Source organism: Lagenorhynchus albirostris, chromosome 2, assembly GCF_949774975.1.
Source record: "Lagenorhynchus albirostris chromosome 2, mLagAlb1.1, whole genome shotgun sequence".
In the NCBI taxonomy this organism is placed as follows: domain Eukaryota; kingdom Metazoa; phylum Chordata; class Mammalia; order Artiodactyla; family Delphinidae; genus Lagenorhynchus; species Lagenorhynchus albirostris.
In genome coordinates, this window is record NC_083096.1 from 73,355,816 (window position 1) to 73,381,657 (window position 25,842).

Sequence of the window (25,842 nt, forward strand, 5' to 3'; positions counted from 1 at the left end):
CATTCTTAGGGGATGTGGCCTAGGCCCACAGGGACCAGCCACTGCCCAGAACTGATGCAGGGTAGGGCTCCTCCTAGGAATGGGGGTTGCCCCTTCTCAAGAATTGGAAGGGACAGGAGTGACAGGGGTCCCTGACCCTCCTCCTTGCTTCCCCTTCTGCCCTCTCCCCAGTTCACCTCCTCCCTACCTCCCCTCGGGGTCCTGATCCTCTGGCCCAGCATGGGCTCTGGGGTACAGTTGGATTCTAGGTGCCCAGCCAGGCAGGCATGGGAGGGTGGTAGCTGCCTCTGATAGCACTGCTCTACCAGGCTGAGCAGCCTCTCTGGCCTTCGGTGGCCCCTGACCCCGAGACTCTCTCTCACTTCTTGGTCAGCAAGATGGCTGTTTTCTAGCTCCTCTGCAGGTGGTGGCGTGGGGCGGGGGGGAGGAGAAGATGTCTGGTCAGCAGCCTTTGGATAATGATTCTCAGATAATTCAGCATCTGGGGTATCCTCCCAGGTCCAGCCTTCTGCCCCAAAAGTTCAGCCTGCTTCCTGAGCCCTGTTTGGGAGCAGGGGCTGCCCTGGGTTGCACAGGCAGGGACTGGACAGGCCCTTAAGGGGAAGAGTCTTCAAAAGCAGCAGAACGCGAGAGAGAAAGAAGGAGTGAGCTGGGCCTTCCCAGCATCTTCTGGGAGCCTCCACCCTGATGCCAGCCTCCTCCATCTCTATTCACCTGTTGTCTCTCTTAGTCTCTCTGAATTCCTCTGAATCTTTGATTTTCCCTCTCCTCTGTTGCTCATTCATTCATTCAACGAATATTCACTTAGCGTCAACGCTAAGCCAGGTCCTGAGGCTGTGACCTGAGGTTCTAGCCACACGTGTAACATGGTTGGGTCCTGGATGCCTCCAGACCTGGCAGGTGTCAACCCTTTATTTGTTGGATTGTGGGAGGTCTAGAGGGAGCCTCCTGGAAGGGCCAGGATAGCTGGGCCAACCTCTTGAGGGCATACTTGGAGACCTTTGGGGAACTGCTAAGTACCATCTTTATAGGAGGATCTTGTTTTGTTTTGTTTTTTTGCGGTACGCGGGCCTCTCAGTGTTGTGGCCTCTCCCGTTGCAGAGCACAGGCTCCGGATGCGCAGGCCCAGCGGCCATGGCTCACGGGCCCAGCCGCTCCGCGGCATGTGGGATCTTCCCAGACCGGGGCGCCAACCCGTGTCCCCTGCATCAGCAGGCGGACTCTCAACCACTGCGCCACCAGGGAAGCCCTGGATCTTGGTATTTTAACAACTAATGGGTACCATCTGGTATCACCCCTGGTCCAACAGAGAGCAAAACCCTGACAGTCCTCCCCTTTTGAGGGTCCCCCTGGCCCACCCGCCCCTTCTGAGGGCTCTCCTGGCAGGCCTACACCTGTGAGGGCTCCCCTGGCCCACCACCCACTATGGAGAATCTCAGTCCATGGTTTTCTTTTGGATTGCCAAGTGCTGTCAGGGCCCCTGGCCCTTCCTCCTGCCTTCTCTGGCCCTGAAAACTCTGATGGAATGGGGGGGCTTCACCTCTTACCCCTTCCTCCACCCCTGACCTCCTCTCAGGGCCCAAACTTTGTCACCAGCTCCCATCCTGCCCGGCCTGGGGTCTGCCCAATCTTTGACCTTCCATCTCCAGTTTCCAGCTGTGACCAGCTGGGCACTTGAGGGTGGCCAAGGGGAACTGGCGTCTGCTGCTTGCCCTGGCCCAGCCTGGCCAGGCTGTCCACGGGGACCAGGGTTTGGGTTACTGAGTAACTCGGGGCTGCTTGGAGCTGTTCTCTACTGGGGTCACCTCCTCCCTATTCCCTGCTCTCTTGGCTCAGGAATCCCCAAAGCCAATTGGGTCCTTTTGCTCCATCAAGCTATCCCCAGTGTTTATGGGGAACAAAAGAGAAAAACAGCAAAGCACCAGAATCAGTAAGACACTTGTTTGTTCATTCCTTCCTTCATTCAATACATCTTTGCTGTGTGACCTCAGCAAATTGTTGAGCTCTCTTTGAGTCTCAGTTTCCTTATCTATAGGAGTAATAATATTCCCTTTGTGGAAGTGTTATGAAGATTACAAATAATTGATGTAGAGCATTGGCATTTTCATAAGCAGTCAACAGATATGGTTATTATTGTTCTGATTGGCTGAGCAGAGAGGGCAAATGGGTTGCTGACTCCAACATACTATGGGCACATGCGCCTCTGGGGACAGGAAAGGATGGAGGGGGCAGACACAGACTTGATGTGTTTTCCTGTCATCGGCTGGAGGCAGTGACCGGCAGAGTCTGGGGCCTAGGACAAGCATATTCAGAAAGGGCCATCAGACCAGCAGCCCCTGTGACACAACAACTCTTGAATAGAGGAGATTTGGGAGAAGGCAGAGCCTTCATTCATTCAACAAACATATATTGAGCACCTACTGTGTGCCAGACACGGTGCTAGGGGCTGGAGATACAGTGGAACGAGATATATCCCTGGGTGTGGGTGGGAGGTCTATCTGGGGGGGATGCAAGTGAATCAGCAGGCAATCGCATTGCCAAGGTGATAGTGGGGGAGACAGGTCCTATGGGGATCCAACCCATGCTGGGGGTGATCAGCGAAGGCTTCCCAGAGGAAGTGAGGCTTACCGTGAGATCTGGCCTAATTTCACAGGTAAGGTGGAACAGGGGGATTCCTTTTTGTCTAACAGTCTGGTATGAAACTAGAAAAAGAAACTATACTAGAGAACTCCTCAGCACCCATTTTCTGGGGGTGGAAAATCCCAGACCTCGTTTTTCCCCAAAAACCACAGCCACAGTGGCACCATACAAAATATTGTTGTGTTTACATACAGCCAACGGTAAAATCAAATATGGCTTTCTGTCCCCAGAGGCTCACCAAAACAACTTCCATGTAAAAGATTGCCAAAATCAGATTACTTGTGTTTCTTCATCTGTAAAATGAAAATGACAATACCTTGGGAAAAAAGTTTGTCAGAAGGCAGTGATATCAAATTAAAATGTTTTCCACTCATGTAATACATTTTGTTTGCATTCCTGCTATGTGCCAGGTGCTACGCTACGGGCTAGATTCTGGAGGAATACCTTCCACGTTCCATCACCATCAAACAGAGCAGAATCATGCTCTGTTCTCAGGATGCCAAGATGGATGAGATGTAGTCTCAGTTCCCAAGGCCTGACAGCAGCTCTGCTTCAGTGGTGCAATTCTTGCGATCCTGTGGGGGGTCTGTGATCAATTCCTGAACAGTAAAATTCTGAAAGACAGCAAAGAGCAGAAGGTGAGAGTGTGGCCTCAGAATGAGAGGGACAGAGGTCAGAGTCCCAGCTCTGTCCAAAAGAGATTTGGGAGAAGTTGCTTACCATGCCTTGAACCTCAGTTTCCTCATCTGTTACATGGAGATAAGAATAGTAATAACCCCACAGGGGTTGTTGTGAGGATTAAGGTCCACAAATCACATGACATGTAGTACGTCTTCAATAGTACAGCCATGGTTGTGACTGTTGGTCAGCACTCACAGCCAGGGAAGTCCCTCAGTCCTTAGTTTTCAAAATATAATTGTGTTCGGTTAACTCTCAAGTGCCTGACTGGAGCCACTTAAGAGAAGAGCCAGGGGGGACCTCCCTGGCTGTCCAGTGATTAGGACTCAGCCCTCACTGCGAGGGCCAGGGTTCCATCCCTGGTCGGGGAACTAAGATCCCACAATCCATGTGGCACAGGCAAAAAAAAAAAAAAAGAGAGAGAGAGAGAGAGAGAAAAGCTGGGAGGGAATCTAGGGTGCAGTGGAATTGCATCTAGAAATGGGTCAGGCGGAGGTGACAGCAGTTAAAGGGAGCGGGGAGATGAGAAGCCACATCCCCACCCCAGCTTCCCTTCCTCAGTTCTCCTAAGGATTCTGCTGCTGCCACCAAACCAACCAAAACCACACTCCGCCCTGGACAAGCCAGGAAAGCCGGCTCAAGCCCTACTACGTCTCCCTCTGCCAGGAGCTGTTGTTCAGGCATCCTGGTGTTGGACCCTTGCTCTCCTAGGCCAGTCCCATCCTCCCCTCCCCAAAAGTGAGTGACACTTTGTGATGAACACCTCTCTTCTCTGGAAAGGGAGCAGTTGGATAGAAATATTCTTTACATACAACCCAGGACAGGACAATTGTAAAGGTTGGAAGCACATCTTCTCTGCCCCGGGCCTGAAGCAGCCGGGATGGAGGTGGTAAGATGGTTCCATAAGGTTTGACAGGAGCTGCAGAAGAGCGATCAGACTGGGCTGTGATCAGACTCAGCCTCCCTGGGGCACATCTAGGGACGTGGGCTGTCTGCTCTGATCTCCCTCCTGCAGCCCCACCAGCGTACCAAGCTCCTGAGACACAGAGGAGAATGTGGGATCTGAGTCTCTCAATGCTGTTAAGCAAGGTCATGACCATTCAGTCGTTCATTTCGTAGCTATTTATTGAGCCATGCGTTGCAAGGTCAAGCAGGCCCTGCTTTCAACCCTGAGGACCTGGCAGTGAACAAGCAGGCATCGTCCTTGCCCTCATGGAGCTGCTGTTCTAGTGGGGGAGACGCACAATAAACACACACAAATAGATACATAAGATATCACGAGAGGTTTGTTGAAGAAAACAAAGCTGGGCTAGAGGATAGAGTGACAGGGGTGCTGCTAGACTGGATTGCTAGGGAAGGCCTCAGGAGGGATGGAAGGAAGTGAGAGGGGATCTTACAGACTGATAGGCCAAGGGAACAGCAGATGCACTGCCCCTGAGGTGGAACAGCAAGGAGTGTGACAAGAGCTCAGTGAGCCATGGGGCAGTGCAGGAGGGGTAGCGGGGGATGGCTCAAGGCCCTGGTGAGGAGTTTGGACCTTACCGTGAGGATAACGGGGAGCAATTTGAAGGGTCAAGAGCAGAGAAATAATATGACCTGATGTATTATTTTAAAGGATCCCTCTGGCTGTCTGGGGAGCAAGTAACCAGTCCAGACGCCACTGCTGCAACCCAGGCAAGAGCCGACGGTAGCAGTAACAGTGCAGAAAGCAGTCAGATTCTGGACGTACTGGGTTGGCCCAAAAGAAGTTCGTTCGGGTTTTTCCTTGACGTCTTACGAAAAACCCGAACTTTTTGGTCAGCCCAATATTTGGAAGGTAGAACTGACAAGGTTTACCGAAGGACTGGATATGAGGGGAGAGAGAAAGGAGTTGCTATGGACCGAATTGTGTGCCCTTAAAGTCATACGTCAAAGTGCTAACCCCCAGAGTGATTGTATTTGGAGATGGGGTCTTTGGAAGATAATTCGGTTTAGATGAGGTCATGAGAGTGGCCCTCTCATGATGGGATCAGTGCCCTTATAAGAAGAGACACCAGAGAGCTCCCCCCACCTCTTTTGCTCTCGCTTTCACTCTCGCCCTCTCTGCCAAGTGAGGTCAACAGAAAGAAGGTGGCTGATTGCAAGTCAGGAAGAGGGCTCTCACCAGAAACAGATCATGCTGGCACCCTGATCTCAGACTTCCAGCTTCCAGAACTGTAAGAAAATAAAGCTCTGTTGTTGAAACTCCCAGTCTATGGTGTTTTGTTATGGCAACCTGAGCTGACTAATGTACGAGTCAAGGATGGTACCCAGGTTTTTGACCTGAGCCACTGATGGCGGGCCCATCTCCAGCAGGGAGCCGAGAAGACCCCTCCCAAATGCAGCCTGTTTCTCCCTCCAGGCTGAGAGATTCACTTTCCAGACTCTGCACTTTAGTGCTGGCGGGTAATTAGTTCAGGCTCTTACCCGCGTGCCCCTTCTTCAACTAAAACAGGACTTCACCTTCGAGGCCCACCTCAAGTATGATTCCCTGCCTTTGGGCTCCTTGTTGTGTGCTCCCCAAATTAGAGTGCTGGATGCCCCATTGGGATTTATACCTCCACCCCTTCTCTGGACTGGGCCACCTTGAGGGCAACCCCTCTACTGGGCATGGCATGGTCCCCACACCCAATTGCTGACTGAAATGTTGGGCTGAAAGGAGACAGGACTTTGACTCCACCAGGGTGAGTCCTTTCCCGCCGCTGGGAGTCCTTTCCAGATCTCCATCCTCGAGGGCCCGCCCTTTCCTACTGCTTCCTCTGCCAGGCCCTCCACCCTGAGACAGCTGGTCAGCTGGCAATGGAGCTAAGTCATCACACCAGTCCCCACCTTCCTCTGCCAACAACACCTTCACCCTAGGCTTGCAGCTCCAGCACTCACAGCTCAAGCCAGTAGCAGGTTAGCTCCCATGGAGGGGGCAGGCCACACCCCTCCATCTCCGTGGGCGTGGGCAGCGATGGTGGACAGGAAAGAGGGGGACCCCGCCCTGTTGGCTGGGCTAGGCTCCCTGGCTGGCTCTCAGTGTGCCCTTCACTGTCCTATCTTCTTAGCCAGATCAGTTTGTAAACAATATTATCCTTCCCACTTACTCATTCAATAAATATTTATCTATTTAAGTATTTCATTTTATTAGCCATTTAAATATGCAGCAAATGGCTACTGAGAGCCAGCTATGTGCCGGGCACTATTCTATGCGTTGGTCACACAGCAACGGGAAAAGCTGTCAAGAACAGGAACAAAAAACCCCTGATTCTTCACTAATGTGAAACTTACTAAAGTTCTTTTTAACTGTATTGTTTTAAAATGTGTCACTACTGGGAGTTCCCTGGTGGTCCAGCGGTTAGGACTCAGCGCTTTCACTGCCGTGGTCCGGTTCAATCCCAGGTTGGGAAACTAAGATCCCGAAAGCCACGCCACGTGGCCAAAGAATAATAATAATAATAAAATGTGTCACTCCTTGAAACTGGTGGTCTGACGGCATCAAACTCCTGTCAAGTGGTTTGCAAATATCAGATGAAAAAACCCAGAAGATCCTGGGTTCAGGAAGGGAGAAGCTGGGCCAGTGGGGTGGAGGAGTGTCTTGGGGAAATGCTCCCAGAGAACTCCTCCAGGGTTCTGAATCTCCCCTTCCGATCTTCATTTTTCCAAGCTCTGGACACACCTGAAGTTCTGGATTCAGTTAGAACTGCCACATCTGAGATGAGCAATAAACAGAGAAGCAGGTTCAGATGAAAACCACAGGAGGATGTTACAGGAACTGGGGCTGCTTTATCTGGGCAATGGAGGTCTGAGATTGCAGGGGCTGGGGATGGCACTATTGGTTCCTGTCTTCACCACGGAATTGGCTTACTAAGAGCTTGGAGAAAGCTGTAGGAGTCAGACCCAGGTTTAGGTACAAGAGCCTTCTAGCACCCAGACCTGCTGCCCTGGGAGGAGACTGGGCTTCCTGCAGCTGGGCAGGTAGCTGGGTAATTCCTGGCAGGAGAATCATAGACACAGAGGGGTAGGGGGCCTAAAGCACACTCACCAGAGCCACTGCGGGAAAGTTGAAAAGGTTCAGCAGATGATTGTGAGAGACCCCGTATGGCAGCACCCACTCCCTCAAGTGAACCATGCTGGCCTGGTGGAGACACTGGATCAGTGTCCCTCTGAATCATTTGGGTTGGGGAAGAAACTCTGAAAAAATACCAGTGCTTGCTCCCCCAGAGACTTTGATTTAATAGGTTTGGGTGGAGTCTCAGCACCAGTATTTTTCTTTTAAAGCTCTCCAGACAATTTCAATGAGTAGCCAGAGGTGAGGATCACTGATCTAGACCAGCACATCAGCCCCCTGCCACCGGGGAGCTCGTTAGAAGGGAGAGGCTGGGAATTCCCTGGTGGCGCAGGGGTTAAGAAACTGCCTGCCAATGCAGGGGACACGGGTTTGATCCCTGGTCCAGGAAGATCCCACATGCCGCGGAGCAGCTAAGCCCGTGCGTCACAACTACTGAGCCCACGTGCCATGACTACTGAAGCCCGGGCGCCTAGAGGCCGTGCTCCACAGCAAGAGAAGCCACCACAGTGATAAGCCCATGCACCGCAACGAGGAGTAGCCCCTGCTCGCTGCAACTAGAGGAAGCCCGCGCATGGCAACAAAGACCCAATGCAGCCAAAATTAAATAAATAAATAAATAAAAGAAAGAAAGGAGAGCTCTCAGGATCTGCCCCAGACCTACCGAATCAGAAACTCCAGGAGCGGGGCCAGCAGTCTGCATGGAACAAGCCCTCTGGGTGATTCTGATGCACAACGACGAACTTTCAGGCCTTTTCTAGCTCTAAGAGTCTCAGAACCTCAGGGAAACAAAGGTCGATAATGGCTTACCCTCTTCACCAAGGATGTGCGTTCATGGTTTAACCTGCTTAGAGAGCAAACCAGTCAAACCAGTCAAACCTGAGATCACAGAATGGTTTCACTTCTTTGTTAGTGTCTCACTTCCTGAAAAATCCAAAACAAAAACTACCCATCTTCAGACTTTTTCAGTAAGTGTTCAGCTTGGCAGCAAACAGTAGTCCTTGAATCAGATGCACCCATCACCTCCTGTCTCAGAAAATCGACTACTTGAGTCCTGAGGACCCTACTGCCTGCTTTATGAGGTCTTCACTTATGGGACCCTGCCATCCACTTGGCTTTCATCCCATCCCCAGGAGTCAGTGTCAGTACACAGAGGGAAGGACCTGCCAGGCAAGAGTTGGCCCAGCTCACCCAGAGAAGAAAGTGGTGGCAAAGCAGGCTTGAGCAGAAGATGTCAGTCCGGGCACCACTGTTCATTCAGTGGAAAAATGCCAAAGTGTCAGTGGTAAAGGGAAGGGAAAACCAAAACCCTGTGTCAGAGGAAGCCCACAGCAGAGGGCTTATTTGCAGGGAGGTAGTTTAGCACTCTGCGCTGGAGGTTCTGGATGAGACTAGAAGGCTGTGAGGATCCCAGGGTTTCCATCCGACAATTCCACCCCACCCCCTCTGCCCCAGTGTAGAAGAGAAGGAGGGACCCAGGCTCCCCTCAGAGATTTTTCTCCGGGCCTTTCTCTTGGCCTCAGAGCAATTAGAAAGGCCCCAGAACCCAAAAAGGAATCAAGCCCTGGAGAGGAAGTAATGGCAAAATCTAGTATCTCTAGGATACACAGTCAGGTAAGAAGGAAGAAGAACAGTAGTTAGTGAAATCTCAGCCCCATTGAGGGGAAAGCCAGGAGGAGAAGGACACTGGGGGAATGCCGCTCAGGCACACCAGCCATCTTCCTTCTCCCATACCCCTCCCTGCAATTCCCTCTGAGACACTGTCATGAGGATGTCCCAAAGGCACTATCACGTGTTATAACAGGCAACTATTCTGTAAATTCTCTGGACCCTACCTCTTGCTCCAGCTAATGCTGCGGTGACAGTTTCATACAAGCTTCAACCAGCTAAGTGCAGGTACAACCTGTCAGTGTCTCTCCTTGGAATCTGTGCCACCCCTCCCATTTATTGCCCTGGGGCTTCTTTGCAAGAACCTACAAAGACTTATGCATGTGTAAACTGGAAGCATGGGGGTGCTAGGGACTGAATGTAGCCTCCCAAAATTCTAAACTGAAACTGAAACTCTAAGTTGAAACTGAAACTCCAAACTCTACCCCCTCAATGTGATGGTATTAGGAGGTGGTACATTGGGAGTTGATTAGGTCATGAGGGTGGAGCCCCCGTGAACGGGATTAGTTCTCTTAAAAAGGGAGCCCAGAGGGCTTCCCCGATGGCGCAGTGGTTAGGAGTCCGCCTGCCGATGCAGGGGACACGGGTTCGTGCCCCGGTCCGAGAAGATCCCACATGCCGCGGAGCGCGTCCGGAGCCTGTGCTCCGCAACGGGAGAGGCCACAACAGTGAGAGGCTCGCGTACTGCAAAAGAAAAAAAAAAAAAAAAAAAAGGGACCCCAGAGAGCTCTCTCACCCTCTTTTCACCATGTGAGGATACAAGAAGTTGGAAGAGGACCCTCACCAGAACTCGACCAGGCTGGCACCCTGATCTTAGACTTCCAGCCTCCAGAACTATGAGATTAAATTTGTTTTTTATAAGCCACTCAGTATACGGTACTTTGTTTTTCTGTTTTTTGTTTGTTTATTGAAGTATAACTGACTTACAATATTATATTAGTTTCAGGTGTACAACATAGTGATTCGATTTGTATTTTATTTTATTTTGTCTTGTTTTGATTTTTTGACCATGCTGTGTGACTTGCGGGATCTTAGTTCCCTGACCACGGATGGAACCCAGGCCCTCGGCACTGAGAGCATGGAGTCCTAACCACTGGACTGCCAGGGAATTCCCTCGGTATCTTTATACATTACAAAATGATCACCATTATGGTACTTTGTTATAGCATCCTAGACTGATTAAGACAGGGAGTTAACAAGAGTGGGGCACTCTTGATCAGCAGGGGTCAGGAGCCAATAGATACATTTCCCCTTTTCATTACCTCTTTTCATTTCATTTCATTTCTCAGAAATGGTTCTGAGATCCATTTCATGAGGCTCCTCAAAAGGTCCTGTGGGACTGAGCATGAGTCACCTGTAGTGGTGGCCAACCGAATGATGCGTCTTTATATCATCTTTCCCTTCTTCCCTGTCCACTCTGCTTGTTCTGCATACCTTCTCTCTGGATCTCATTCCCAAATAAACTACCTGCATGAAAAACACTTGACTCAGGCTTTGCTTTGGGGAGAAACTGGCTAAAACAACTGCTTCCAGACTAGAATGAAGACTATCAGGATGGGTTTTGGAGCTGGATCACTTTTTAGTCAGATGGCAAAAAGGATTCCACTGCTGGTAATTCCTGGTGTATGACAGCATCAAATAACTAAGATTCTCACCTGTGGTGGACTGGGATGTGGTAAAAGGTGAAGTGCTGGCATTTGTGATAGCTATGACCCTTTAATGGCATGGGGGCAATGGTAATTTATAAGGATTGGCTGGCTTTTAGCTGCTTTGGAAGCCTTCAAAAAAAAGAAAATTATAGGCTCAGGTCAACTAACTAACAACTCAAGGCATACCACGAAAGTCAGAGAGCCTCTTTGGCAATGTCTAAGGAGACTCTCATCTAAGTTGCAGGGCAGACAGTGAGAAAATCAGATACGGGATCTAACTGAGGGTAGCAGAACAGCAAAGGAGACTGAATGCACAGCACCAACAGGTCTCCTATATCAAAGTCAGGACCCTGATAGGAAAAGAGTAAGACTCAAAGACCTGGAATGAGACATCTGTGCGCATGAACCTGAGAATGCTGAACCTCCAGCTTCATCTGAACACTCCAGGTCAGCAGAAGCAACCCTCTCCCCTTGCAGAGATCAGCACCACCATCGAATACTTAAAGGATACAGGGATGGTAGTTTTGTTGGGATAAAGTGATGGATACATAAGGGTTCATATACTATTCAATTCATTTGTCTGGCCCCTGCAGAAGCCAAACAGAGTGGATGATAATGGGTTACCATAAACTTAACCACATGGTAGCCCCAATCACAGCTGCCATACTGAATGTGGTATATTTACTGGCCAGCTTCTAGCATTGATATGTGACTATTGGTCTGGCAAGTGTGTTCTCTATCCTCCTTGGTAAGGATGGTTTAAAGCAATTTGCCTTTATATGAGGACAGCAGTACACAGTCACTGTCTCACCATAAGATCATGCTAACTCTCCTGTTCTCTAACCAATAGAGTCTGAAGGGAAATCAATTGTCTTGACGCGCTGCCCAACATATGCCTGTCCACTATATTGATGATTTACTAATTGGACTTGATGATCATGAAGTGGTAAGTAGTTTAGTAAGACTAGAAGGTTCAGGCTCCTGACTGTATGGCTGTTAGTGTGACTGACGCCATCTTGGGCCCTTACAGTTTCTCCTGACCTTTCGCTGACCCTACCCAGGACTGTAGTGTGCAGTGAATCACTTCTCTGTCATCAAGGGCTTTGTAGTTAATAGATATTTCCTAATAATCATTCGGACTAGGTAGCCTCTATGCTCTGTTAGTCCCCAAACAATGATGAAAAACCTTCCCTGACATATTCCCAGTGCCCACAAGACTAGTTACCCATTCACAAATCTTAACTTAGGAACGTACGTCCTGTTTCCAAGCACATACCCCCATACCCTAGGTTAACTATAAAATTATCCCAATGGCCCCTCTGTGGTATGGAAAGCAGCTCGATTCCAATCCCACCCACTGATCCACTGATTATACAGAGCTGCCTCGTTTTTCCGTCTCAAGATGCCTTCTCAGTTTGGTGGGTGCTTTTCATTCCCTCTGTCCTCCAACACTGCAACATTGAAGAAATTTTTAGGGATCCAATAATCTGAGGTATGCCAGAACATCTCCCCTAAAGTGAAGGACAAATAGTTGCATTTTGTGTCCCCTACCACTAAGAAGAATGGTAACTGGCAGAACTCTTTAGATTTTGGAGGCAACATATCCCATACATGGGAATATTGCTCCAAACCATTTATTAGGTGACCTGAAGGGCTATCAGTTTTGAGTGGGGTTCAAAGCAAGAATGAGCTCTATGGCATGTCCAGGCTATGATTGAAGCTGTCCTGCCACTAAAGCCACATGACACAAAAAAACCCACAATGAATCCAAAGGCCTCTACAGTGGATTAGAACGTTGTAGAGAGTCTCTAAAAAGCCCCAATAGGAGGGCTGTAACACAGACTCAGGGTTTTGGGGCCAAACTCTGCCTACTGTGAAAGAGAATGTTATCATTTGAAAAATGGGCTATAGGGCTTGAGCACAGACCCAGTACTGACTATGGGACATCGAGTGACTATTCATCCAGAGCTACTCATCTTGACTGGGTATTATCAGATCCACTGAGTCATAAGATTGGGGGGGCACAGCAGCAATCCATTGTACAATGGGAAAATGGCATATTTGGGATTAGGCCTGAGCAGAGCCAAAAGACCCATGCTAATTACATCAACTGGTGGTCCAGACTGTCTATGTCCTTTGCGCCAGTGCTTTTCCCTCAACTTATATCTATGGCCTCATGGGAAACTTTCCAAGACCAACTGACAGAGGAACAAAAACTCAGGTCTGATTTTGAACACTTCCTATATATTTGATATTAAGGTATTATTGCTATTTTCAAGTGCAATAATAATGTCATTTTTCAAAAGCATTTATATTTTAGTGATACATACTAAAATATTTACAGTGAAATTATGTAATGTGTGCAACTTGTTTAAAATATCATGAGAGGGGAGATGAATGGGACAGAAATGGCCATGGTTAAGCCTGAGTTAGGGATAGATGGGAGTTCATATACTATTTACTTATGTGTATGTTCTAAATTCTCTGTAAATCAAAGTTAAAACAAAAACCCAGTCTGGTCCAGAGATGGGTCAACATGATACACTGGGGTTAGCTGTAAATGGGCTGCTGCTGTATCACAGCCTTACTCAGGGGTGGCCCTAAAGGACACCATGGAGGGAGATCCTTCCTGGACCAGAGCCTTGAGCATCACACCTAGTCAGTCGTTTACTTTGTATGGCAGAAGTGGCCTGAGGTCGAGTATACATGGAGTTCTGGACGGTAGTGGTGAATGGCTTGGTTGATCAGGGGCCTGGAAGGAGAAAGATTGGAAAATCAGAGACAAGGAAGTACGGGAAAGAAAATATTGGTGGAAAATTTGGGAAAATAATTAAACTAACTTTTGTTTCTAGTAATCAAATTACATTCCTAACAGTGAAAGAAGGGTAATTTGGTTCTTTCATTCTTGAAGATGTTTTCATCTAACACTACCTTAGCCTTTCCAGTCAAAGCTAAGGACAGCAGAGCCTGAGAGTAGCTCTTCCTCTCATGGAACTCTTAGCCTTGTGGTGCCCAGAGCTCTATTCTCTGCCTCTTCATTCTCTAGGTGATCTCCTCCAGTTTTGTGGCTTTCAATATCATTAATATACTGATGTCTATGGAATTTTTATCTCCTCCCAAGCCTCCCCCCTGAATTTAAGTCATGTATCTAACTGCCTGGTGGACATTTCCACTTAAATACATAACAAGCATCACAAATCTAACACAGTCAGAACCTTGCTTCTGCATCCACCCCTTCCTATTCCTCCCCCAGGCTTCTCCATCTCATAAATGACAACTCTATCATTCCAGCTGTTCAGGTCAAAAATCTAGCATCATCCTTGACTTCTCTTTCTCTCATACATCATATCCATCCATCACCAAATCCTGAGACCTATACCTTCAAAATATATTCAGACTCTAAACGTTTTTCACTACTTCCGTAGCTACGACCCTGGTCCAAGCTGCCTTCACCTCTTGCTCGGATTATTAAAATAACCTCCTCCTCCTCCCTTGCCTCTACACAATCTATTCTCAACACAGGAGCTAGAGTCATCCTGTCAAAATAAATGTATTTCTGATCACATGACTCTTCACAATCCTCCAATGGTTTCCCATTTCACTCAGAGTAAAAGCCAAAGTCCTGGGCTTCCCTGGTGGCGCAGTAGATAAGAATCTGCCTGCCAATGCAGGGGACACAGGTTCATCTTCCTGGTCTGGGAAGATCCCACATGCCGCGGAGCAACTAAGCCCATGCGCCACAACTACTGAGCCTGCGCTCTAGAGCCCACGTGCCACAACTACTGAAGCCCTTGTGCCACAACTACTGAAGCCCGAGTGCCTAGAACCTGTGTTCCACAACAAGAGAAGCCACCGCAATGAGAAGGCCGCGCACGGCAACGAAAAGTAGTCCCCGCTCGCTGCAACTAGAGAAAGCCTGCGTGCATCAACGAAGACCCAACACAGCCAAAAATAAATAAATAAAAATAAAAAAGGCCAAAGTCCTTAAAATATCCTGCAATGCCCTACACATCATCTGGGATTCTCATCACCTCTCTGATCTCACCTCCTTCCAACTCTTCCTTGCAGTCATGCCATTGCAAATATCTGTCTGTTCTTCCAGAATTCCAGGCATGCCTCATGGCCTTTGCACTTTCTGTTCCCTTGGCCTGGAATGTTCTACTCCTATATGGCTCATTCCCTCTCTACCTTCAGGTCTCTGCTCAAATGCTACTTTATCAGTAACGCTTCCCTTACCTCCCACAATCTCCCCCTTCCCTCCATTACACTATACCAAGGGTTTTCACAATTTTGGTTTCAGGACCCCTTTACACTCTTAAAAATTGAGGACCCCAAACAGCTTTTGTTTATATGGGTTATATCTCTCTATATTTACTTTGTTAGAAATTAGAACATTTTAAAATATTCATGTATTCATTTAAAAACATTAGCAACCTCATGTTAACAAATATTTTTAATAAAAATAACTATATTATCCAAAACAAAATTAGCGAGAGCACTATTTACATTTTTCATATCTCTTTAATGTCTGGCTTAATAGAAAAATAACTGGATTCTCATACCTGTATCCAATCTGTTGTGATATCACATCCATGTAGCCTCTGGAAAACCCCACTGTATACGCATGAGAGAATGAGAATGAAGGCAAATAATGTCTTAGTATTACTTCCTACAAAAATTGTCTTGACCTCAAGGATCCCCTAAAAGGGTTTTAGGAACACTCAGGAGTCCCTGGCCCCATTTGCAGAATGATGTACTACACTATATTTTAATAGTTCTTACTGTCATCCAACATAACTATGTATTTACTTGTTTTCTTACTGTCAGTCTCCCTGCACTAAAATGAAAACTCCACGAGATGGAGACTTTGTTCTGTCCACTGCTCTAACCCCAGCTCCAAGATCAGTGCCTGCCACATGAGAGGCACCCAGTGAATGAATGAAGAAATGAAGAAAAAAGGAACAACAAATGTTATCATTTTTAGGATTATCTCATCACGAAGAATGCAGCGATGCTGTAAAACACCTCATTTTTAAAACAATTCCATTGATGAATTTATCCTGGAGTCTCAAGTACCTATCACCCAGATAAGACAATTAACCACCTATGATCAATTTTATTTCATCCACACCCCAACCCAGGCCCCTCTACCAAGGTTCTTTTGAGGCAAACCACAGACATCATCTGTATATGTTTCTGTATGTATCTCTAAACATAAGGACCCTTATTTTCAACATTTTATTATGAAAATATTCAAACATACATAATAGTTGAATTTTTTCCAGTGAAAACTCATGGACTACCAATACCTAAACTCAACCATAACATTTTATTCTATTTGTTGCATAACTATCTATCCATTCTTCCATCTATTTTTTTTTTTTTTTTTTTTTTGTGGTACACAGGCCTCTCACTGTTGTGGCCTCTCCCGTTGCGGAGCACAGGCTCTGGACACGCAGGCTCAGCGGCCATGGCTCATGGGCCCAGCCGCTCACGGGCCCAGCCGCTCCACGGCATGTGGGATCTTCCCGGACCAGGGCACGAACCTGCGTCCCCTGCATCGGCAGGCGGACTCTCAACCACTGTGTCACCAGGGAAGCCCCTATTTATTTTTTTTTTTTTTGATGCATTTCAGAGTGAGTTGCAGACGTCAGTATACTTCACTCCTAAACCTTCTGTATGCATATCATTAACTAGAGGTCAATATTTGTTCTTCTTAAGGTAAAATTTATATCTGATGAAATGCACAAATCTTAAGTGTACCGTTTGATGAGTTTTGACAAATGCATACATCTGTGTAACCCAAACCCTATAGCAAAATATAGAGCCATCAACCAGAAAGTTCCCTCTGCCCGTTCCCAGTCAATTCTCATTCCCACTCCATCCCCAGAGGCAACTGTTGTTTTTAGTTTTTTTTCCATCATATATTAATATTGTGTGTTCTAGAGCTTCAAATAAATGGAATGGTACAATGTGTGCTCTTTTCTGCAAGATGTCCATCACTTAATGTAATGTTTTTGAGATTCATTCATGTTGTTGAATGTATCAGTAGTTTGTTCCTTTTTATTGCTAAGTAGCACTCCATTGCTTGAATATAACATTTTATCCTAACCTATCTACCATTATGAAATGTCCCTCTTTATCCCTGGCAGTACAATTTGTCTTTTTTTCTTTTTCTTTTTGGCTGTGTTGGGTCTTTGTTGCTGCGCATGGGCTTTCTCTAGTTGCAGCGAGAGGGAGCTACTCTTCATTGCGGTGCGCAGGCTTCTCATTGCAGTGGCAGGAAGAACTGACATCTTAACAAGATCGAGTCTTCCCTTGGGACTTCCCTGGCGGTCCAGTGGAATTAAGATCCCGCATGCTGGGCAGTGCAGCCAAAAAAAAAAAAAAAAAGGTTGAGTCTTCCTATCCATGAACATGAAATTTGTTTTCATTAATGTGACTATAACTTTTTTTATTGAATATATTTGACAAATCACATTGTGTATATTTAAGGTGTACAATGTGTTATTTTGATATATTTATATTTTGTAATATGATTGCTGTTGTAGTGATACCACGTTACATAATTATAGTACAATATTGTTGTCTAAATTCATTATATGGTGCATTAAGATCACTATGGCTTATTTACTATTTGTTGCAAGTTTGTACCCTTAGACAACATCACTTTTTTATCCCCCCACACCCATCCCCTGAAAACTACCATTTTACTTTACTTTATTTTTTGTTTGACTTTTTTAGATTCCACATATAAGTGATATCATACAGTACTTGTCTTTCTCTATCTGACTTATCTCACTTAGCATAATGTGCTCAAGGTCTATCCATTTTGTCACAAATGGCAGGATATCCTCTTTTCTCATGGCTGAATAAATATTCCATTGTGTATACATACCACATCGTTTTTATCCATTCATCCTTTGATGGGCATTTAGGTTGTTTCCATACCTTGGCTATTGCAAATACTGCAATAAACATGGAAGTGCATTTATCTCTTCGAAATACTGTTTTCATTTCTTTTGGGTATATACCCAGTAGTAGAATGCTGGATCACATGGCAGATATATTTTTAATTTTTTGTGGAATCTCCATATTGTTTTCCATAGTGGCTGGACCAATTTACATTCCCACCAACAGGGTATAAGGGTTCCCTTGTCACCACATCCTCACCAGCAACTGTTGTCTTTTGTCTTCTTGATGACAGCCATTCTAGTGGCAGCATGACTCTTAAATTTTAAGTGTGAATGGAGAGATCACTGGCTAAGGGAAGAGGGGACCCCATTCAGACTTTATTCAAAAATTGCATTTTGGGGACTCCCCTGGTGGCGCAGTGGTTAAGAATCCGCCTGCCAATGCAGGGGACACAGGTTCGAGCCCTGGTCCAAGAAGATCCCACATGCCATGGAACAACTAAGCCCATGCACCATGACTACTGAGCCTGTGCTCTAGGGTCTGTGAGCCACAGCTACTGAGCCTGCATGCCACAACTACTGAAGCCTGCACGCCCTAGAGCCCACATGCTGCAACTACTGAGTCCACGTGCTGCAACTACTGAAGCCCATGCGCCTAGAGCCTGTGCTCCTCAACAAGAGAAACCACTGCAATGAGAAGCCCATGCACCACAATTTGGTCCAAACTTATCCACAAATATCTTTGTAAAATTATTTAAATTATTTCTTTCTCTTTCTCCATGGATAATAGCTTAATCAGAATTTTTTCAATGCCCAACCCCAATTCCTCAACCTTAGCTCAAATGGCTAAGCCAAACTCAGGTGTCCCCTTCTCAAACACTGAAAACCTATGGCTGGACTTGAACCCTCATTAAAGCTAAACTGACTTCCCAACTTAGAAATTTCAGGATGCAGTCTCTTGGTGTTTCAAGCTCAAGACTAGTCCTTCTCTGTAATTTAGCTCAGATTTACCCATTGCCTGTCTTTATTTCTAAACCCTGTATCCAGACCCTGGTAGTATTGTATCAGATTGCTATTATTAATTAGTGCAGGCCTCTCCACTTCCATTCTCCCTTCACCCCAAAATGTTTTGCCCATTATATGTGCCTTGCTGCTATTTGAAAGCCTCCAATTGCTCTCTAGTGCTTCAAATAAAATTAGAGCTGGGACTTTCCTGGTGGCGCAGTGGTTAAGAATCTGCCTGCCAATGCAGGGGAGACGGGTTTGAGCCCTGGTCCAGGAAGATCCCACATGCCGCTGAGCACTTAAGCCCGTGTGCAACAGCTACTGAGCCTGCACTCTAGAGCCCGCAAGCCACAACTACTGAGCCCACGTGCCACAACTACTAAAGTCCACACGCCTAGAGCCCGTGCTCCGCAACAAGAGAAGCCACTGCAATGAGAAGACCGTGCACCACAACGAAGAGTAGCCCCTGTTCGCCGCAACTAGAGAAAGCCCGCGTGCAGCAACAAAGACCCAACACAGCCAAAAATAAATAAATAAATAAAATTAATTTAAAAACAAAAGAATGAAAATCAGACAGTTTTCTAACAGTTGTTACCAGAATAATTCCCCAGGGAAAGCTGCTCTGTCTGTTCTCAGCTGCTCTACATTCTGCCTCATACCCTATATTCTGGGCATAAAAAACCCTCTTATCCTAATTTTTGATGACTTATTCTCCTACCTCTAGGTCTTTGTCCAAGCTTCCCAACTGACATGGAACTACCTTACTTCATCCGTCCATGCCATCCAATGCAGTTCCTTCATCAAGTGGCACCACATCCTCCAGCAAGATTCCACGATTGGTCCAGTATCCTACTAACCTCTATCTCTGAACTTCCATTCCCCCTCAGAGTACCACTAAATTTTACAATGAATTCTTTTTCTTATCTGCCTTGTTAGATAGTAAATCCCCCAAAACTCTCTCTTCTGTAATATGTATCCCCAAGTGCCTTGTATAGTGCTTTGCACTCAATGAGCACCTACTATGAACTTGTGAACTAACCAACCACTTGTAGAATATATATGCCCAGATTCCACCAAGGGTTTACTGGGAAGAGAGTAGGGAAAACATACACGATAACTTTGTTCCACAATTCATTTACTGAATTGGGGCAGGTGATTTAACAACAGATTGCAAGATAAGGTTGGGAGAGAAGAGTTCTGGCTTTCTCTCCCAGGAGCCAGTTGTGTCATGGATGCTTGTAAATTTTCAAAAATAGCCATCCGTTGCTGGGCAAGCTGGGTCTCAAGCTGGAGACTGGCATACATACATTCTAGGAGTCCTAGGCATTCCTTGGGCTTGTGGGTCAATTCCTGAAGGAAGAGCAATGGAGGTGCAAAGGAGACAAAAGAGAGGTTTTATAATTGTACTGAGGTGGGAAGGGCTCTAATAAGATGACTGCTCTAATCTTTCTGGGCACAACTCAACCCAGATGCAGCTGTGCTCAGCTGTCACCTTCTCCATGAAGCCTATCTGGTTACCCTATTTGAAACCAATCCACTGGAACTTTTTACCCACTCTCTTGCTTTATTTTTCCCTTAGTACTTATGATTATTTGGCATATTTTATAATTAGTTACATAATTGTTGGCTAATTCCCTCTTCTAGAATGTAGGCTCCAGGAAGGCACAGATTTTTGTCTGATTTGTTCACTATTGTGTCCCCAGCACCTAGAAGAGTAAGTACCTGGCGCATAAGTGTTCAACAAATATTTGATGAGTGAATGAAATGGTCTGAGAGTGAGGCCTAACTTCCCTTTCAAGAGCTCAGGGGATGCCTCAGCATTCTTCTTACCTGACATAGTAAGGTCATCAGCAGTGACCCGAAGTTCTTCCTGTTGTCTAACTTTCACCAGTCTTGCTGAAATCAATTCTTTTTCTAATGTTTTCAACTACATTATACACATCCAGCTCTTAGTTAACCTTGGTAGTTATTTATCCATTGTTTGTGTATTTATTGGTCTTGACTTCTTTGTTAAACTCTGAGGTCCTCAGAAACAGGAGTCATGACTGTCTAGTGTGCTGTGTGGCTTCCCACAGGTATGCTAAATACCCACTGATGTCGCCATGGGAGGATGAATAACTGAAATGCAAAGAAACTGAGCTAACTGTTACTATTTCCTTCCCTGGCCACTTTTCAACTAACATTACTAGCAAGCAATAAAATTTTCAGCCAGCTCCAGCCACCTCCTCCATACAACCTTTCCCCCTGCTGAGTCCATTTGGGAAATCCACCCTGCATCTTTCCTTACCTGAGGACAGCTTTGTTGCCGGGATTTTCAGGCAAGTGGCTGGTGGGGAACTTGCTTGAAGGTTAATAAAGCTGGGGGTGGGTTTGGCTCGACAAAGAGGCACAGCATTACCTTCCTCTTCGGCTGGAACAAAATCAGAGGCAACTAAGTCAGAGTTCATTCCGACAAGGGACAGCCTAATTAGATCCCTGTGCCTGGTCTATGAATTCAGGTGCTGAGACCTTGGCCTGAATACCTTCAAAGAAAGTTATATAAGACAAAAGAGAAACCATAGTGGGACTGAGGAAAACCAAGCAGGGTTGGGATAAGCTAAAATCTAATTTGCTTATATTCTGCAAGTTCTTATTGATCTGTGCTACATGCTGACTACTGTGCTAAATGTTAGGGCATACATAAGACATCTAAGACATGGTTTCTTAGGTGTTTAATACCTACTTAGGGAGACGAATCAGACACTGGTGAAATGGTGATATAAAAACACAGGACATAAACAATGAGTCTGACAGTCTTGGGTGAAAGTAAGTCCTTTTATCTTTTAGTTACACTAAGATGTGATTAAATGTAAAAATGAATGTTTTTGAAATGGGGTAAGATATTAATATGAGTACAACAGTCAGAGAAGACTCCAGGCAGGTGGAGGATATTTATTGGACCTTGAAAACAGGAAGCTTTGGATAAGTGGAAAAGATATTTCAAGTGGGAGAAAAAAAAAGATGGCATGAGCAAAGGCAAGGAAGCAAGAATATGGCCAGAAGGATGAGAAGCCCTAAGAAAGTGGCCAGAATTAGAGGGTGGAGAGTGGGAAAGCAGGATGGGTCATGGAAGACCCTTTCCAATAGCAAATCTGAGACTTTCTCAGAGTCACTGAGCCTTTTAGGATTAGAAAATATGATAAAATTTCTACTTTAATTAATCCACTGGGATTAAAATGGGTTGGACATGGAAGTTCTCAAAGGGGAAAACAGATTACCTTTGGCAAAAATAGTTACGTTAGAAGGAATATTTGATTTGTAGGGAGAAAATCATGAGTCCTATAGGAGACATATGTCATTTCTGTCTACTGGGCAACCCTTGCTCTGGGAAACTACTCTTTCCCCAGATTCCAGGTCATACATACATCAGACCCCTCTCCATATTCCAACGGGAATAGGCATGTGACCCAATACAGGGCAATCATGGTATCCTATCCCCCTTGGCAAGTGTGACTGATTGAAGGGGTAAGCACATGAGGCAAACTGGGCCAGTCATTCCTTGGCATTGATATATAGATTCTGTGTCAAAGCTTGCTTTCCTCTGATTTGCTATGCTGGGAAGATGTATTTGGGGTCAATGAAAGCTACTGAATTTGGCTAGCATGCTATGAGAAGCAGATACAAGCAAGAGACTAGAGAGAAGAGAGAGTGCAGGAGAAAGATGGAAAGATGGGCAGATAGCTACAGGCACTGAATCCCCAGTTCCAGTCCCTGTGGTACTGGTAGCTCTTCTTCCTACTCTCTGACTACCTCAGCAACCTCCCAATTGCACAAGCCTCTGAATTTCCTTTCTCACTCAAGGGAATCTGAGTTGGGGTAATGTCATATTAACATAAATCACATTTTGGACATATTGGATCTGAGGTGAGACAAGACAGTCCAAATAGAAATGCCTAGAAAAACTGCCAGAGAGAAGGCACTGAGCTCAGGTGAAAGGTCAAACTGCCAGGCCAGTCACAAAGAGGTGATGAAGGAACTGCAAAAATACATTAGCTCTTCAAGGTCAAAGACTGTGAGAGAAAACTGGACCTTTGGGGAACTGCTCCTCGGGAGTTCGGAAGATGAAAAGGAAGTGGCAAAGTAGACAGAGGAGCAATGGATGGAAAGGCAGAACAGCTGGTTCTATGAAAGAATTAAAAGGGTTGAGACAGTGGGGAATCCATTATTCACTATCATAATGACATCAAAAAAGGATTAAAAAATTGAATTCATTCACTCATACATGTAAGAGACAGTTAAGTGCTTGCAATGTATCAGCCACTGAAGATACCACAGTGAGCTAAACAGACATGGTTGCTATTCTCATGGAACTGACAGTATTGCCGTTTAGACAGTCATTAAGTGATCAAGCACCATCAGTTACTCTTGGTGAGGGAAATCCATGTTTTGCCCTGGGTTTGTGGATTTTTCTGAGCCCTACCGTAGGTCTTCCATCTTCTCCTCACTCCTGCTCTAGAGTCATCACCACATTTGATGGCTCATTCAGCATGGTAAGGAGCTAGAAGGTGAAACTCAGGCCTCAAGATTCTTCTCACCATTTGAAAAATTTGTGAACTTCCATGCAAATGCACTTCTAATTTGGGCCCTTCCTAGGTGTATGAGGATGCATTTTCTACTGAATTCTAAGGTTTGATGAGTATGTTACACACAGTCCATACTAAAGGAACCATATTTCTGACTGGACAATGTAAAACAGAGGATGAGATTGGGGAGCAGCAAAAGGAAGCAGAACAGAGAAAATAATAAAAAGTGATTTACATACATTATCTTATACATTTCTCATAATGGCCCTATGAAGTAGGTAGCTTTATCTGCATTTTTTTTGAGAAAACTTAAGTTAGGAAATTTGCTCAAGATTCCACAATGAGTATGTGCCAATGGCGGAATCAAATCCAGGCCTATAGACTCCAGTCAGGCTCCTTACCACTGCACAATATAATCTGTGAGAAGAGCTAGTTCATTTATGTTCAAGTTATGAGAGAGCAAGCCTCTCAGATAGAGTAATCTACCCCACCTAACAGTTAAGTGAATAGGCTCTGGAGTCAGATGGTCTCAGGCACTTCCCTGGCCACCAAGTGGGACTGTCCCACTCAGTCTGAGTATCTGTTCACTCTAGCCAACAATATGTCTTCTGTTCTAAGTATTAAGAGGAGATACAAAGGAATAATTAATATATTCATTCAACATACAATTATTGAGCATCTGGGACTTTCCTGTTGGCACAGTGGTTAAGAATCTGCCTGCCAATGCAGGGGACACAGGTTCAAGCCCTGGTCTGGGAAGATCCCACATGCTGCAGAGCAGCTAAGCCTGTGCGCCACAACTACTGAGCCTGTGCTCTAGAGCCCGTGAGCCACAACTACTGAAGCCCGCACGCCTAGAGGCCATGCTCTGCAACAAGAGAAGCCACCGCAATGAGAAGACCACACAGGGCAACGAAGAGCAGCCGCCGCTCACCACCAACTAGAGAAAGCCTGTCCACAGCAATTAAAACCCAAAGTAGCCAAAAATAAATTTAAAAATTTATTAAAATATATTAAAAAATTATTGAGCATCTATTATTTAACAGATCCAGTTCTAGCCACTGGGAATACAGGAATGTTTCCATTTAGTGGGAAATGCAGAACAAATACAAATACTTTCCAATTAAATAAGTAATAGGAAAAAACATACATACAACTAGCTTCATTTTCCCACAAGCTGAGCAATTAAGGAGGTCTGGTTTTTTTTGTTTTATTTTTTGTTTTTGTTTTTTTTGTGGTACACAGGCCTCTCACTGTTGTGGCCTCTCCCGTTGCGGAGCCTGTGCTCCGGACGCGCAGGCTCAGCAGCCATGGCTCATGGGCCCAGCCGCTCCGCGGCATGTGGGATCCTCCCGGACCAGGGCACGAACCCGTGTCCCCTGCATCCGCAGGCGGACTCTCAACCACTTCGCCACCAGGGAAGCCCAAGGAGATCTGGTTTTAAGGGAGAGGAAGCAGGGCCTCTGACACACTTCTTCTGTTAGTAGGATGACTAGAATGCTGCTCCATCTGAAGTGTGGTGCCTGGGAAAGAATCATATGACCACCGACAACCCATGCTATTATTTTACTATTAACAACTTCATAAGTTCTCCCCAGCAGAGCTCAGGCTGTTCCAATTTGGGGAGGAAAAAATGTGAAAGGGTGTACTGTTCTATCTCATGGCCAAATATAAGTAATTGTTCTTGAATTGATCTTGGTCTCACAGCCCCTTCATTAGTTTGGAAAACAGCTGCTTCTAGTAGCACTGCAGCCTTTTTTCCCGGACAAAATAGTACTGTAACCATGCCCAAACCTTAAGAATCTCCTATGAACGGGCAAATATTCTGTGTTCTCTCCTCGTTTTAATTTCTGTAATATCCGTCCTTTTCCTGTCTTGTAAGGTAATTTAAAAACTCTGGCTTCCCAACATCTCTAACGCACCGGTAGCTGAGGAGATGAGGAGGGCAGAGGAGGGAATGGGCGTGGAGAAAAAAATTCTTAGAGCACTACAGGGAACACTTGAAAAAGTGTTTTAGATAGGATAACTCGGGGAAAAAGTAAGCCATCACCCTCAGGTACCGTTCACAGCCTCAGCAGAACACATTTACCTAAGAAGGTGAAGGTCCACGCACAGCAACGAGTCAGAGACAATAAACCACAATTCCCAGCGTGCCCGGAAGAATAGTTAACCGCCCAGCCCAGTCCGATCGGACTACAACTCCCATTTCACCCCGCATCACACGGGCCGGGTCTTCCCTCAACCACCGGTTTAAGCCCCGCCCCTCCATCCCTCCCGGTTGCTAAGGCTGGAACTAAAGCGTGGAAACTGTTACGCTTTTCTTGACCTTCGGAACCCGAGAGGGGCTGAGACGCAAGAGTTTAAGGACCTCACCTGCGGTGTTAATCGAAAGCCTCAACCCCAGCACCAACCCTTGTAGTTGGTACACATGCGCAGTGGCATGTCGGCCAACTGCCCCAGCCTTGGCGCTTGCGCGGAGGTTCGCGCTGCACGCGGCCGGGAGCGGCCACCCTATTGCGCAAGCGCCTGTGCCCTCTCACTGCCATCATCGTGCTCTCTCTATCTAGCTTTCCCTGCGTTCTTACGTAGGGGGCGGGTCTAAGAATGTCGATTGGTCTGTGTGCGTGCCGGTCAGTGAGGTGGGTGCGGTGATTGGT

The 25,842-nt window shown here is 46.2% G+C and overlaps 1 long non-coding RNA gene across 1 annotated transcript; it reads right to left on the reverse strand.

The window, feature by feature from the left end:
- Positions 1-1,947: 1,947 nt before the first annotated feature.
- Positions 1,948-25,691, reverse strand: LOC132512164 (uncharacterized). Its single transcript, XR_009537906.1, has 6 exons — positions 25,559-25,691; positions 20,911-21,033; positions 15,267-15,318; positions 13,360-13,456; positions 8,052-8,231; positions 1,948-3,254 (listed from the first exon to the last, which is right to left on the reverse strand). It is a non-coding gene; the product is annotated as an uncharacterized LOC132512164 (long non-coding RNA).
- Positions 25,692-25,842: the final 151 nt, after the last annotated feature.